Raw genomic sequence first — 12904 nt, forward strand, 5'->3', positions numbered from 1 at the left:
TGTCACAAGAAGTGCATGGGATGAGTGTCAGACTCTTTTCTGATGCCACACCCATCCCAGGAAACCTCCAGGTGACACAGAGAGCAAATGAGGGGTCATGGCATGGTCTCTGAAGTTGGCTTTTTCTATTTTATTTATTTATTTTTTTTTATTCCAGGTCACCAAGCTTCCCTGTGGTCACCCGTGCTGGTGCAGGTGCAGCCTGGGGCAGTGGTGGGAGGAGAGCAGAGGCTGCAATTCCTGTCACAGCCCAGCCCCAACAGCTGGCTGGGCATGGAGTGAACTTCAGCTCTCTGGGGCCCAGCTGCTGCTTTGGCACACACCTCAGGTAGCAAATCCCTGGACACATCACTGAAGGATGTGCAGTTGTGGGCAAGCAGAAAGTGGAGTGGTGGAGTCTATACTAAACAAGTCTCTCTTTGTGCACCTGGGCAGCAGCAGCTCTCAGCCTGTGGCTGGGGATGCCCCCTACACCTCTCAACATGTTTCCTTTGCTCTTGCTGCCATCCTGACCCAGAATGTTCCTGGTAGTTAATTCTTGGAACTCTTGTTTTCCCAGGACTGCAGCTATTTGCATGTGGTGTGGTACTCTGAAACACATCTCTGTCCACAGAGACCACAAATACATTTTCTCTAGAGACCCAGGCCAGGGCTGATTCTCAGACCTGACTGAAAGGTTTGGGCATTTAACCCATCCTTCCAAATATCAGCTTGTAACTCCCAAATTTTTGTGGTATTTGCCTCGCCACACTATTAAACCTAAAATACTTCTGAGTATCAGAGATTACAAAGGAACAAAAAAAATTAAGGAATTAGCAAGGTAAGTGTACAAGTGTGAGAAATTTTCCCTGCCTGCTCTTTCTGCTCCTTGTTAAATGGGACAGCACCTGATAATGCTGGTTAGTTTGTTTTTTCTTTGTGGTGGGTTGTTTTTGGTTTTTTTTGGTAGCTTTATCACTGTACTTAGGCATTGAATAAGGTACTCCACTACTGTTAAGCCTTTTGCTGTCTCTAGACACTGACATTTAACCTCTTAAGTTGTTCAGCTGCAGGTTTTAGATCTGGAAGCTCCATTTGTACCTGGCTTTGCAAAGGTGAGGCTGTAAGAGAGACTGAATGCCTGGGGTATCTGAAGGCGTTCAGTGTCTGAGAAGCCCAGGCTGCTGGTTTTGAAATTTCATCTGTGCCCTCTGAGAAATTATCTTTTTATATAGCCAAAGGATAAAAACCCTTCAGCTAAGGCTTTCCAAAAAAATGAATGCTGTATTCCTCCTGCCAAGACTTTGTCCTGAAGAAGGAAACAGCTGCTTCACTTGATTTCCCCTTTCACACAGGAATCAATAAAGAAGGTAATATGAAGTCAAATTTTGAAAATGTGCAAAGCAAACTCAATGCATACTGCCACTGGGCATTCTCTAAAATACTTTAATGCCCTTAGGAATTTTGTGGCCTTATTCTTAAAATGCTGTATTTGGGGCACTTAGAGGCACCAGACGATCTTAAAATGCTGAATAGCCTTTCCTGATACATTTGGGTTACTGGGTGTGTTGCATTCATCACTAAAATCACTGAAAAGAAATGAATAAATTTAAAAAATACTGCCTTTAGTATTTATATCCTGTCCCTTGTGAATCTTCTAAGCAGTTTCCTCCTCCATTTTCAGAGTTGAAAGAAATTATGGGAGTGGTTTAAGAAATGGCAGAGGTGTTGGACTAGGAAATGCTGTGGTCTGAAAACAAAATCCAAGAGTTAAGCATGGTCTAAAAGAGGGAGGTGAAGTGGGAGAATAAGAAAATAGTTTGGATTCAGTTTGACATTTTCTTTTATCACACTTGCCCTCAGTCAGCTTGTTCAGTGATAGCAATTTCTCAGCACCATGTCAGGTACATAAAAGAATGTGACAGCTTTTCCTGCTAGCCCAGGCTGCCTGATAGAAATTATCATTCATTATTAGTGTAACTCACCAACCCCAAGTCTGATCCCATTCCAGTGGCACTGAAATGGCAAAAGTCCCAGTTACATCTACAGTCTAGGCTCAGGCTTGAAGCTCTATTATTTGAAGAAATCCAATGGTGATTACTGACTGGAGTTCTGTTATTTTATTTGGGATTTATGTTCTGTTTTTTAATGGAGTGTGTTAAGTGAGAAGCATTAAAAGACTAGCTACTAAAAGAAAAATAATTTAATGTGATTTTATAGTTTTTATATATATTACCAGATGTAACCAATCAATCAATAAAACAGCTTTTCTTTGAAAGCATTCTCCTCCAGTGGCTAAACTTCCATAATTACCCTGCCACCATAATTAAAAATTATCTAGACTCCTTCCTTCTAGTTTGTTCAAGCTGATGAGACACTGATAAGATGGAGCTTCAGTGCAAATGACATCTTATCACTTGGCAGCTTTCAAATGCAGAGTATTTCAAAATCAAATCTCTAAGACTGCACATTACTTTGAGGAAATGTGTCAACAAAATGCTGTCAGCTCCTTCCTCTTGACAAGCTGTACAGATTTCAGATGACTCTTAACCGTAGCTTGTCCATCAAATCAGCAGATGTCCTTTTTGGCACTATTGGTAGCACAGTTAGGGTGCCTGGTGGCTTTTTTAAAAGGCAAGAAAGAGTTTCTGATTGTAACTGAGGCCTAAGATCTAGTTCTAAATGAGGAGAGAGGAACAAGCCATGCTCATTGCTGATGTACCTGGCAGTGGGAAGAAGGAAGCTCTGAAGTCTTTGGCATTTTGCTCATTTGATCTCAGGTAGGGATGGGGTGTCCTGAAGGACAAGAATGACTAATTGGAAGCTGCTTCTCTCAAACCTAGAAAATGAAACAAATGCTCAGAGCACTTGCTCAGGCTGCAAAGTGCCACATGTCTTGGTTTTTTACAGCTGTCACTGCAGTGCTGTAATTTCCACCCTTTCAAGAGGGACAGCACTGAAGCAGCCCCCATTTCCCTGTCTGAGGAAAGCCTCTGCTTGCGAGGTGCTTTGGCTGCTGTTATCCCTCCTCTTGTGGATTGGCTGGGCTGGAGAGGTCCAGCTGTTTCTGTTTTCATTGGAAGGGACCATAGTCACAGGTCCAGCAGGTTTAGTGTTTTCCATGCCAGTTTAATAGACTGTTAGACTGGAGCACCTTGTCCTGAGTTGAGAGGTGGGAGAGTGCCTCACTCAGATTTATGAGTGTCTTCTGGGTATCCTCGTGCTGTAGTTACCTGGTGTCTTTTTGGGCTGCTTTTATTCCCTAAGGCCACTGTGCATATGCTTCTCAAATAACACAAAACCAAAGGCTGTTGGTAGCCTACCAAATAAAGGTTTGTGGCAAGGAAAGCTGATCTTTTCCATCATATGGATTCTTCAGTTTTAAATTTAAATTGGTTGAAATACCTTTGAACAGTTACACTTCAAAGGATATTTCCGTAAAATTTGTGTGCTCTGACTCTATCTTTGCTTGCAAATTGAATCTGATTTCCTTACATTCTGTAATAGCTTGCAGTTTTGTTTTTCCTGGCACAAGAGCTCTTTCCGTTTGTCCTTCAGTTAGTCAAAGGTGGAAGGCTCTCCCTGAGAGAGAGAGATTCATTTTTCTCACTAGAATTTCCAACTGCAGGATGACAGTCTTCTCTGGCACACACTAAGCTCACCGCCATCCTCAGTATACATGAAATCATAATCAAAGACAGATGCCTTTGCCTGTTATAAATAATCAGTGCTGCTTGCACAGACCAGGAAAAATCCTTGTTTAGACTAGTCTTACTTTCTTTCTTGGGCCTCTGTATTTCCCTTGGCCTTTCTTTTTTTTTTCATCTTTTCTCTGTCTCTAATTCTAGATATTTGCCTAAGGAAATAGAAGGAATGGGGAAAGTAGATCTTGGCACTCTCTGAATTCTCAGTGGATTACCCTATGGAGTGAAATTAAATACACATGACATATAAAAGGGAACAGCCTTTTAATTTATAGCAAAAACCCCAGTTCACAATAAATCCGTTCTTTCCTGTTTGTTCATGTGCATGATGAGAACATGTCATATGCCTCTGTGAAGCTGATATAGGAGCTCTTTGTTCTTTGTGCAGGATTAATTTGTTTTGAATTGGTTAAAGGTTCTCTGTAAATATCAAATAGCAATTGTGAATACACTTTTAAATTGGTGATCAAGTTCACTTGCTTTTGTAGCAAAACCCAGTACAGCAGCATCTATTTTAACAGCTTCTTGTAAAGGCATTGTCCTGCCAACTACAAATTGTCCTCGAGTAGTGGAGAGATTCCTGTCAGGGCTCAGATCAGAGCCTCTTTTGGGGGAATATATTCTGATCTCTTTGTGGAAAAATTCTGCTCTGGAGGCGGATGCCATTATGACTTTTTAGCCCTGGGTAGTGCACTAAGCACTCCGGTGCTGAGTTTTGGGTAAGGTTTCCAGCTGCAGACACAACTCTGTCAACATGCTTCTAACTCAAATGTCCTGAACTCTTCCTGACTAAACTGTCTGAATGTTTTGCTGGGTGTTTTGTCCTCTAGGCTTCCAAATTCTTGTGCTGGCTAATTTTTTTTAGGGATGTATAAAGTCATGAGGCAGGGATTGTGAAAAGAGCCTTGCACCACCAATGGGCTGCTGCTACAGAACCAACCATGTTCTGTGTTCTTACAGGAACTCTGCAAAGGCCTGACATTAAGAAATGAGAATATAATTTTGCTTTGTTTTTTTTAATCCCAATGGCTTCCCACAAAAAACACCACTGCCAGTGCTTTGATAGAAATCCAGGCTTGTCCCATTCCAAGAGACTCAGGCTTTTTACCCCAAAGGTCAGCTTGTTCATGATAAAGTGGGGATTGAGAAGCCTTTTCTTTTTTACATTTCTCCCTGCTTTGTTTGTTGTTTTTTGTTTTTATTTTTGGTTTTTTTTTAAACATATGGGCTAATTCCAGTATTAATTGCTTCAACTCTTATTTCACCATGGTAAAAAATAAATTTCCATAGTTTCTTGCCCATTACTATTTATAGCTTTCTCCTTTACTGACTGTTTTCCTCCTCTGCACAAGACCATAAATACATTAAAGAGCAAAGGAAGGAATGATTGGTTTGTCTTTGACACATAGGCTCTCAAGCTTGTTGATATTAGTCACGTTAATTCATCATCTTATGGACTATATGTTTCATTAACGGAAACATCATCTGATTCAAAAACTCAGATCCTGACCGCTCCTGAAAAAAATACACACTCTTGACATGAAGGTGACTTATTGATACCAGTTGCCACAAAAAACATGCCAGATAGGTCAGATGTGGTTAAACTGGCTCTTGGATTTCTGACCAGCAGCCAGGCTTTGCCTGTCATAATTTTCCTTGATTTTCACTTCTCTGGGAATTATTTAAGAATATTATTATACAAGTATAATGAGCTGAAATCCCCCTGCTTCAGCTTGGCCTTGGCAATACTATTTCCCCCCTCCTCTGCAGTGAGAAGGATCTGACTCGATTCAGCCACTTGCATTTTCCTCTCACTGAAAATTTCCTTGGTCAGCAGTGCAGGGAGGTGCAGTCTGTGTTTGCAAACCTGCTGCTTCATTTACAGCCTGTGCAACTTCGACACTGTTTTCTTGTGATCCATCCTAGGGAACAAAAACCCCACCGAGCAAGGTACATGATCAAACTACCTCTGAAATTCCTGCTCTATCTGAACTGCCACTGAGTCTTTCTGAAGCCTTTGAGTTAGGAAGTGGCATGTTTCCTGAGAGCTGATAGTCTATGTTTTGGATAAAGTCATGGCAGAAATGTCACACTGGAAATGTCCCAGTGGATTTTTACACCCATTTAATCATCCTTTGGAGAAATGAGGCATGTATCACTGGTGATAGGAGTGCTGTATATTGACTTTCCAGCTCTGCTGGACATAGCTTAATCACATTTGATTAATAAAAACAAAACATAAATTGTGCTTTGTTCTCTGGAAGAGGTTTCCTTTTTTCCCCCTCCTTTGTGTTTTCTTTCTTTCCACCCTGTGGTTTTATTTGTCTGTCTCTGATAACATGACAAATTAGAATGAAAGACAATTAATTAGCTTTATATGGGAATGCTGAATTATGCTGTCTTTGGGTCACAGTTACAAACAGAAGCATCTTGTCTGGAAGCATGAATTTCACTAAAATATTGCATAAAATGCATTCAGTTAAACCAATGCAATCTGCTTAAATATTTGTTCTTGTGGATGAGGGAAAACCAGCTGATAAATATTTTACGATGGATCGTGCAGTTACTAAATTAAAGTGAATTAATATAGTTTATGCTTTTGTGATTGACCAGCACAAGCTATGTTGCTGTAATCCATCTGTAAACTGTCTGCACCTCCAGCCTTTTTTGAGGCTCTCTTTCATCAAAACCAGGCAGTTTTCCTGTATCCTTTGTCATGCTCTGCATGCACAAATAAGGCCATTGCCACTGAGACAGTCCATTAAACTGATTTTTCAAGCACACAAAAAGCACTTTCTAGTGAGTAATTGTATATTTGACCTAACATACTATGTTTGCAATCCTTGCAATTGATGTCAGTTGAGACTAAGCCTAATTCGTCCTTCCCCTCACCCAGAGAAGGATATTTGTAAACTAAAACCCATGCAACTGTGATTTCATCTTAATACCTGTTACACAGCTGAGAAGCCTGGTTTAATGCTGCTAACTGGTAGTCAGCTTGTCTGTGCCAAAACAGTGAATGAAAAAAAATATTTTCTGTTTGTGCACAGGAGTGTAACATCAGGGATTTTAGTAGGGATGCTGTAAATAAAAAAGTTCATTACAAAAACCAGTTATAAGCTATCTAAAGATTCACTCTCAAACATGAGTTAAGTTAGCCTCTAGTAATTATCAAAGCTCAGGTGTGTAGGACTCTATAAGTCTGGTTTAGTTTCTGTAATGAAGAGTCCACATCACAAAGTCACTTTGAAGAAAGTGGTTTTGGAGGCAAACATGAGGCAATAGATCAGAGGAAGGTGAGTGACTGGCAGTGCAGAGGAGACCTTCAGCTCTGTTTTCTGAGAGGTGTTTGTGGGTGATGTCAGTGTGTGTATCTGTGTTCAGAGGCAGGCATGGCTAAATGGGAATGGCCAAGAGCAGGGGCAGGGACAGCACGAGACTGCTGAGGAGCAAGGATGGAAGGCAACATGGGGTGTAACAGAAGAAAAAGACTGTGAATTGGATATGGACCAGCCTTCTTTTTTAGCTTGCTGGGGGGAATGAATTCTGTCCAGCACATTTCATTTTAGATCATGCCTGTCTTACTTTTTGGTAGTCTGCTTCTGCCATGTGCTCAGATATTGAAATGACCTTTCTTGTTCTTCATCTTGGCAGTTTTCAGTGCGACTGCCAAGAAAACTAAAACCCTCTTCCTTATTCCTCGAAAGCATAATCAGGGAGTTAAGAAGCCAAGATTAGTTTTGCTAATAAATGTGTACAAGAGAACTCCTTTGGGGATTTCTATTTTTCTAAGTATTTGCTTTAAAGGAAAATGAGTTTCTACCCCTCTCAGGAGATAGTTGGGGTTTGTCTCATCCTTCTTCATGTTGTAGAATGGAAAACACCCAATAGGTCTGGTCATTGATTTTCCAAAACACCCTTTTTTCACTGTTTTGGTGGTGTAATGTTTTGCTTTCCAAGGACACTACAAGACACAGCCCATCCCCTGAGGAACTCTGGTCAGTACTATCTGTTTCCTCCAGGGAATAACAGCAGGCATGGTAGCTCTGTCAAATTAATGTGTGTCAAGGTCACCATTCCTTGTAGGGGCTGGCTTGCCTTGGAGAAAGGGACAAGGGTCTCTAGGTAAACAGAATCTGGTGTGTGATAATGAGTGTACGTTCACAGATATGCAGAATCCTTATTTCAGGTTGCTTCAGGCTGTGTGAGAACATGTCTCAGCATATATTTGTCTGATGTCAGCTGGTGCATTGGAAAAGGAGCAGACATGAGCAGGGGGAATTTCCACTTGGGAACAGAGAACCTGCACAGCAGCCCATCACACAGCTTGTTAGCCTCTGCCCAAACAGGGTGAATGGATCCAGCCTGATCAATGACTTTGTGCTGGCTGCAGCCACAGATTACTCTGAGACCATTCATAAATTATGGTTTAAAGAGTTAACATTTTTCAAGGGCTTGAAACAATTAGGTGCATAGATCGAAATAATGCATTGTCATGGAAGTTTTACATTGTGTGTCTGCAGTATGTGGTATTCAGTCTTTGCTGTTAGAAGCTGCCATCTGTGCAAATATTTTAACTGATACCATTCTGAAAGAAATTTCATGAGTGGCAGAAGAAAAAGTAAGTTATTTAATTAATGATTTGGTTGCACATATGGACATGAAATCCCTGGCCAGATGCATTCAGACATTTTGGGTCTTATAAAATCAGCATGGCTGGTCTTTAGATAGCCAGTGACAGGCACCCACAAATAAAGTTAATACTGCCAAAAGCCCCTTTATTTGTGTGGGGCTTGGGTTGCTCTGCGTGTGTGTACTTCATCTCTCACCTCCTCTTGTGTTTCTGGTTTTGCCTTTTCAGTACAGCAACAACCCCTTCAGCTGAGGCCCTTTGGATTGCTTTGATATAAGAAAGATCAAAGAGAAAGCAAGGCTCAGCTGGTGGCCTTTCCCTTTAAAGCAGTGACTTTCAGGCCATGTCTCTGCTACAGATGTTTGCTGGCAGGACTGTGTCAAACCAGGTTTGATGGGGAGTTTGATCCCTGTCAGGCAGATTTGTGTGAGCAGATGCAATTTTTCTGGTTGTGCTGCATGTGTTTGCTTGGCAGGAGTGAGCAGAGAATGGTCCTAACTGTGCTCATGGTGCAAGGGCAACTTTGTCAGTTCAAAAGGAATTTGCACATGGGGGTCCCTGTCCTTGCACATGCAGCAGTTCTCAGGCTGAGCAGTGTTCCTGTAGCTGTGCTGCCCAGGAAAAAAAGCAGCTGAGCCTTTAAATTGATACTGCTCTGTTGGCAAAGACTCTGAAAGAAATGTAAAACAGCTCTCTGGTGTTGAACTGATTCTGGTTTAGGAACTGGTTTAGCCTGTGCTGGCACAGAAGCCCTCTCTGTGGCAAGCTTTTTTCAGCTGGAATGTGTTTATCCTCTCACGTTTAATTCTCATTTGTTGGAAAACCTTTCTATAAAAGTAAGACATCAGTTTCTCCCCTATAGTTGGGGTTTTAGTAGAAATCCTGCTGTGAAGATCAAGCGAGAGAAGATGGACCTCTAAAATATGACTGGCCTCAGAAGCCTTCCCGTTTTTGGTGGAAATGCAGTGCTTCAGTGTTTGCCAGAATGGATCATAATTCCAGTGTTTCAGAGATGTTTCCTCTTGGTAATTACTTGAACATGTCACTAATTCAGGTACTTTAGAATTCCTTTCATTTTCAGGATGTTGAGTTTGTAGTGCCAAGAAGATGCATTTTGGGCATCATTTTGGAATTATGGGCTGCTGAGAATGAGCTTGACAGAGGGGCTGCTCAGGACACACATCTGTGCCTACAACCAACATGCAGAACTGCACCTTCTGGAACAGAAAAAGAAATGGATCTACTTTTTGCAGTGAGAGCTGTTCTTGGCTTGATCCTCAGACAAAATTTAGAGTGTGATACTGTTATCTCCTGCCACAATCTAGACATAATCTACACTAAATTACTTTTAGTTCTATTTAATTTCTTACTGGTTCTCTTTTTTTGTCTGGTTTCTCTTTTGTATAAGCACTAAAGATGGTCCAGGTTGTGGATTACATGAGATGTAATGCATGTTACTGAACTCCACTACCATGAATTCAGGTAAGTGCTACTTAAGCACAAGTTTTGTTTATTTTTACTAAGAGAAATGCCTTTACTGAGAAACGAACTTATATTAATACTGTTTTCTAATGCCTCCATCTTTTTGAACACAATTGGAATTTACCCCTTTCCTAGATGTTTTTATTTTATTTTATCTAATGTTTTAATTTTTATACTGTTGTTAGGTTTATTGAGCTTCCAGTAAAGGATTTTTTTTTAAATAATGATTTGAAGGTGTGGGGTTTTTTTTAAAGTATGGTCTTCGAGCCTACTTTTGCAACAACCTACTCAGTTGGGTTTGAATCAGATTGATTCAAAGCTCTCTGAAATCAATGGAAAACTTCCAGAAGATTTCATGAGCTTTGGCTGAGGCCTTTTTTGAGAGCATGAGAATGAATGCATTTTTGGTTGTCACTGTTGCATTCTTAAATCTGAACAAGCAGAAAATTGGATTTATTACTAATAGAATCGGATCTACAAAAACAAAGGACCTGTAGTTCTCTACTGTAAGGGGTATATTTTGGCAAGATGTAGAGCAGGTAACTCTTACAATGTGAAAAATGTAGACAATTGGAATTAACTGCAACCAAATATACCCTGGAAGAACAGCTGTAATTTATAATGCAGTCAGGAATGCACTACAGGCTCCTCAATCGATAAGCTAATGGGAAAAAAGCCTGCAATTAATTACAAATCAACTGGGTCAATATCCTTTTAATGAAAGATATGAAATTGCTAACATTTGGATGGAACTTCTTTGCCAAGTATATTTATAAACCTCATATAAAATATGATATTTATAAAAAGAATAAAAGCTCCTTTCACTGTAAAAGATGGCACTCTGAATGCCTGATTTCCTTTTGCTCTAAAAATTCAACTGAACTGGCTTTATTTCAACAAGTTTTCTACTGTGTATAAAGGAAGTGAAGTAATCTTTTACCTTTAATTCAAGACCTTACAGTGAAGCAGAAGAGCTATAAATAGAATTCCCAGGGTGATGCTGGCCATGACTTCATGGTCAAAACATCTGAAATGATGAAAGTTTGTGCCCAAATGGTTCTCTTAGTAGATGTCAGGACCTGAAGCATTCTGACTGTTGATCCTGGTAATCTAATATCTTGTTATATTTACAGAAATAGCCCCAGAAAGGGCAGCCAGGGCAGGAGGAGATGGGCTAATGCTGGCACTGGAAGGCAGCTTGTTGTCTGTGGGGTCTCGGCTTCAAAAAACTCTGGGCCTTTACAATTTGCTAAACTGGGAGTGCTACTTACCCAGAACCCTTTTCATCTGGCACTGATGATTTTTTCCATATATAATTGATAACACTTCTGCTTTTTCTTAAAAAGGTGGAGGATAATCATTGCCAAGGAGGAAATATTATTATTTAAATTGTGAATTTCTTTTTTTTTTTAAGATAAATTTGTTTCATTACCTTCCTACATGCTTTTTATTGTCCTTTTTTGGGGGCAGTGGAAATCAGAGGATTGCATTGTAATTATATAACATTAATGACACTTAACTGAAGGGTAACTATTCTTGAACTGTAACATATTCACTGATAGTGGAGAATTTTTTTCAAGCAGGTGGACAAAATATCCTCGAAGAATATGACAGTAAAGGAAAAGGAGGACAAGTTTAGTAAAGGAAAAGGAGGATAAGTTTAGGGCTTTATTACTTCGTTTTTGCCCTTTACCATCACTACAGAGGCTGCTGGATTTAACCTTTATCATCATAGAATTTCAGAGATATTACTAGGTTTCCCAGATTGACTGAGGTTTCTGGGGTTGCTTGTTCACATAAAAAAATATACCAGTCTCCTTTCTTGCAGAGAAGAGCAATTTATTTCAACACACAAACAAGGAAATCAAATTCTGCCCACACAGTGTTCCTGGGTCCACCATGGAAGTCCAAACCACAATATCCAGGGGAGTTGCTGAGATGTGATATGTGAACAGCATCCCTTTGTTTTCTTCATCTTTTAAGGTAGAATGAAGCTGCACTTTCCAAGTTAGTGAAAGAAAATATGAACATGTGGAAAGAGGATCTGGAAGAGCACTTGGAAGTGGGTGAGCACTGGCCCATTGAAAGGGGGTCTTTACCCAACAGCAAATGTCTGGAGCAACCCCTATCAGAAACTACAGGAAAAGGGATGGTTACTAACTTTATTGGACTTGCCTAATCCAGAAATACCTTGATGATGAATTTTTTGTTTCCACTTGCCAATTTTTATAAAATAAAAAAAAAAAACAAAACAAAAAACAAACAAACAAAAAAACAAACAAACAAACAAAACAACCAAAAACAAAAACCAAAAAGCAAAAACTTCTGGAGCCCTTTTTTATTTACTGGTCAAATACTGATAAATCAATGTCTTTCATTTATCACAGAATCAGAGGATTTGCTAAGTTGGAAGGGACCCACAAGGCTCATCCAGCCCAGCTGCTGGCCCTGCACAGGACCACAGCACGTGCCTGGGAGCACTGTCTAAACACTTCTGGAGCTCTGTCAGGCTGGTGCTGTGACCACTTCCCTGGGGAGCCTGTCCAGTGCCCAAACACCCTCTGGGTGAAGAATATCTCTCTCATATCCAAGCTAAACTTCCCCTGGCACAGATTCAGACCACTCCCTCGCGTCCTGTCCCTGGTTACCTGAAGCAGAGATCAGAGCCTGTCCCTCCTCTCCCCCTCACAAGGAAGCTGTGACTGCACTGAGGTCTCCCCTCAGGCTCCTCTTGTCCAGGCTGAACAAACCAAGTGACCTCAGCTTCTCCTCATGTGGCTTCACCTCCAGACCCTTCACCACCTTCCTCACAGTCCTTTGGATACTCTCTAAGAGCCCAATGTCTTACATTGCAGTCAGAAAATCTGCACACAGTGCTGATGTTAAAATTCTAGCCCCATGTTGTAGACCATTGACTGCTGGTTTAAAAGACAAGAATTTTTGATACAAAAATCTAGTAAACCTTGAGTCTTACAGGCAGGGCAGGACACACAGTCAAACACACAGGTGAGGGATGCAGGATTGAGTGATTTTAGAGAGGAATGCTTGACAGCTTCCATCCAATGAAATGATGGTTTTTGACCACTGTCTTTGCACCTTCCATTGT

The 12904-nt window shown here is 40.6% G+C and overlaps 1 protein-coding gene across 1 annotated transcript in view; it reads left to right on the forward strand.

Moving 5' to 3' along the window:
• TMC3 (transmembrane channel like 3) overlaps positions 1-12904 on the forward strand; it is a 197783-nt gene that overhangs the window by 126660 nt on the left and 58219 nt on the right. Inside the window, exons 7-8 of the mRNA XM_085588326.1 lie at positions 158-9798; positions 11782-11864. The gene's annotated coding sequence lies outside the window, so the exon portion shown is untranslated. The remainder of the gene's footprint in view (positions 1-157; positions 9799-11781; positions 11865-12904) is intronic.

This window comes from Lonchura striata, chromosome 10, assembly GCF_050655825.1.
Source record: "Lonchura striata isolate lonStrDom1 chromosome 10, ASM5065582v1, whole genome shotgun sequence".
Taxonomy (NCBI): Eukaryota; Metazoa; Chordata; class Aves; order Passeriformes; family Estrildidae; genus Lonchura; species Lonchura striata.